Source organism: Arachis ipaensis, chromosome B08 (assembly GCF_000816755.2).
Source record: "Arachis ipaensis cultivar K30076 chromosome B08, Araip1.1, whole genome shotgun sequence".
Classification (NCBI taxonomy): domain Eukaryota; kingdom Viridiplantae; phylum Streptophyta; class Magnoliopsida; order Fabales; family Fabaceae; genus Arachis; species Arachis ipaensis.
Window position 1 is genome coordinate 103,827,685 of NC_029792.2, and position 3,864 is coordinate 103,831,548.

Sequence of the window (3,864 nt, forward strand, 5' to 3'; positions counted from 1 at the left end):
TTAATTAATAAATAAATAAAACTAATTTTATATTTATAAAAGATGAGTAAACTAAAATTTCTACTAATGAAAGTTTAAAATGCTCTTCTAAATAAAGTAGTGATCCTACATGTACAAATTTTTTTGATAGTCAAGTCCAATTAAATTGGTCTAACTATAACTAAAAATATTTCACTACAACTAAAAACACTTCAAAATAAAACGTGTGCACACACGCTCCACTAATGCACAACTCAAACAACACGTCATTTTACTTATGAAGATTGTAAACGAAATAACAATGAAGTAGAATCATTTAGGGTTAAGACAAAATCATCTCTAAGATTTAACTTAGTTTTAAAATCGTCATTTTTACCAAAATTTTAATTTTTATTACCAAATTACCCTAATTAAAAAATATTAAAAAAATGGGTTAAAGAGAAAGGGGAAGGGGAATCACATGCGCGCACGCGCGCACGGGGGTGTTTCAGGGAAGAAGACGGGGAAGGGAAGGGGAAGGGAATCCGCCGCCCATACTGTCACTTCTCATCGTTCGCGTCCTCGCCGCTGGATCTCGTCGTCAGATCTCGCCACTGCTCCTCTTCCTCGCTCGATGTCGACACCAGCAGATCTGCGAGGGTGGACGTTCTGCGCCGCTTGCCGTTTTTGCTCCTCCTCTTCGCTCGGTCGCCAGTCGTCACTGCTCCTCGTCGGTTGCCGCTGCTCCTCGTCACTCGCCGCTTCTCCTCGTCACTCGCCGTTGTGCTTCAAAAAATTATATTGTTGAATTTTTTATTTGTGGATTTGTTTATTTTGTTTACATTATTTCTGATTATGATTCTATTATTGTTGTTGATTCTAATTCTATTCTGCTTCTATGATTCTGCTTCTGTTTCTTCTGCTTTTGATTCTGATTCTATTATCCATTGTTGTTGTTGATGCCTCTAGTTACTTCTGCTTCTGTTTTTTTTGTTGGAGAAGAAGTCAAGACTCTGCTTTGTTGCCTTCTGTTTTTCCTGGTCCTCATTGTGTATTGCCTTGTTTATCTTCTGGTTGCCTTGTTTATCTCCTTCCATTATCCATGTGTATTGCTTGTACTTCTGCTTCTTGCCTTGTTTATCTGTTTCTGGTTGCTTCTGCTTCTGCTTCTGTGATGGAAAAAAAGAGAAAAAAAGAATAGAAAATGAGGATTTTGAAGAAGAAGGAAAAGGGTATTTTGGTCTGAAGGACGATTTTAAAACCAACTTAAAACTTAGGGACGGATTTGTAAGCAAAAAAAGGTTGAGGACGAAAAAAATTTTCGTCCTCTACCTTAAGGACCAAAATCGTATTTAACCCAATCATTTACATGTAGATTTCTTGAGAATACTAAATTTGAGTGCATGTTACCTAATGTGTTTGTGCGGAAATATTCATTGTTTATATGCTGTTATTTATATTTTGTGTGTTGAAGTTAATTTTTTGTATGTTAAATTTTATTTTTTTTGTGCTAATTATTTATGAGATTCATTGTTTGTGTGATCTGGTTCATTGTTTGTATTAAATTTCATTATTTTTGTACTATAATTCTGTATTTGTGTGTTAAAGTTCATTGCTTGTGTGTTGTGATTCTGTATGTATGCTGAATTTCATTCTTTGTGTACTATTTTTCAATGTCTGTGTGCTATAATTTAGTATTTTTGTGCTTTGCTCCATTGTTTGTGTGCTATTATCTGTTATTTTATTGCTGTGAATAATCATTTTTCTATCTCATATTTTGAATGTTTATAGTATGAGGAAAACACTTATCAAAAAAGATGACTCTATAAAGAAACATGAGAAAGAGGAAGAAACTAAAAAAATATTTTGTAAGTATATATATATATGAATCTTTGCAGAAAATTCATGATATCAGATGATTTTTCGCGATATGTTGCCAAAATTTTTAAATTAGTGTGCTGGGTTTCAAAACTTCTGCTCATATATTTTTCTGCTTTTGTATAATTTTCTTAAACTATTTATTTTGTAGGTGATGTTATTGATAGAACTCAATCTATTGACTAGAAAATGCATACTTCACTTGGGTTTTAATTAAAATTTTCACTTTTCATGAAATTTCAATTTGTTTTGAATTCTTTCTTCCAATTTTGATAATTGATAAATTGAATGAATTTTGCCTTTAATTTGATCATAATTGGTTTGATATCCAACTGATACTCATGACAAGTTTTGTTTGAGTTTTGAACTATAGGGCATTGTTTAAGGAAATATATGTATTCAAGCTTGAGCATCAGTAATTTACTAAAATCAATTCCAATTCAAAACCAACAGCACAACAATAGCAATATCACATCATTACAGCATTAGAACTCACAAAAGTTTAATAACCTAATCTAATCCTATCTTAACCACGTAAATTCACTAAACAGAAAAATTGTTTCTATCTAAATCATAATACTAATTAACAACTAAAATCTAAAATAATCCTAAATTTAATGAGAACAAAAACAAAAATTTATTTACCAAAAAATGTAGACACAGAGGTGGACTGGAGAATGTTGGTGGTGGCCGGCACTGTTGCTGGTGGCCGGCGCTGTTGGTGGCGGCTGTTGAATTAGATGGCGGCAAGAGGGAAATGGGCTGCCAGAGAGGATGCGACGGTAGGGAAGGAGATGGTTAGAGAGAGTGGAAGAAGAAAGGAGAGAAAGAGATGGATTGAGGAGGCGGCAGCGGGATGACCGCGGGATGATGGCGGGGTTGACAGAGCAGCGGGAGGGAGAGAGTTAGAGAGAGAGTGGGAGAAGAAATTAAAGGGTAGAGAGAGTCTGATTCAAAATGAAGGGGGAGAAAATTCGCGCTTCAAATTTAGGGCAAAATTACCGTTGAAAAAATCTGACGGTAAACCATTGCAGGTCACCAACACGCAGGTTTTTCACTAAATGGGTTTATCGGCGAATTTATTCGACGGTAAATCCGATACTAATTTATGCGCTTTTTTTTGTTTTCCTCTAATTATTACCGAAAACCATCGGAAATGTAAATCCGTTGGTAATAATTTAACATGATGAATTCCACGCCTTCCCTGCCGGTAAATCCGCCGCTACTCTGCGACACTAAATCTGACGGTAAATTCGACGGTACTCACGTTTTTCTTGTAGTGTTTGTAAATACTTCAATGAAGTTGAATGAAAAATATATTTAAGGGGTGATGCAAATATATCAGAAAACAAAGTAAATGGTACCTTTCACGTAGAAAAGACACTTTCGTTGATCATTTTGATCTCTACATTCTATTGCCTTGAATGTAGAGTACACAAACAAAGCAATTCCCACTTTATAGCTGCAACAAGAGGCACAAAGTAATAAATAGAACAATGACAGGGAGCTCCAACGTGGCGAACATGGCACGTTAGAGGTAGCAATGGAGTATAATAGCGACAAACCCAACCTCCATCCTTTCTCTCTCACCGAGCGCGTTTCTCTCTCTCTCTCTCTTTGTTCTTCGTGGTGCTCCCCTCTTTGATTTCAACAAAAACAATCGCAATAGCACCTTCAGCCGTTGCCTTCTCCTTTGGCTTTCCCATCGTGCTTCCTTACTCTCTCATTTTCTCCTTCTTCATTGTCTCATCCCCTTCCTCTTTCATCACTCTTCTTCTGAGCGACGTCAAACGTGGCAGCGATGGAGAAGAAGACGCCAGACCCCGCTACTTCTTTTTTCCTTATCTCATGTCTTGCTTTCTTTTGTTTGAGTCTGAGTGAGTGAAGTGAGGGAGTGATGCATGTGTTAAGAAAACTAGAGTTTGAAAAGAGTAGACGTAGAAGTAATTTAGAAATTTCAAAATAATTATAGAATAAATTAATAATTTATGACTAAATTAAATACAATAAAATTATTTAAAACAAGTT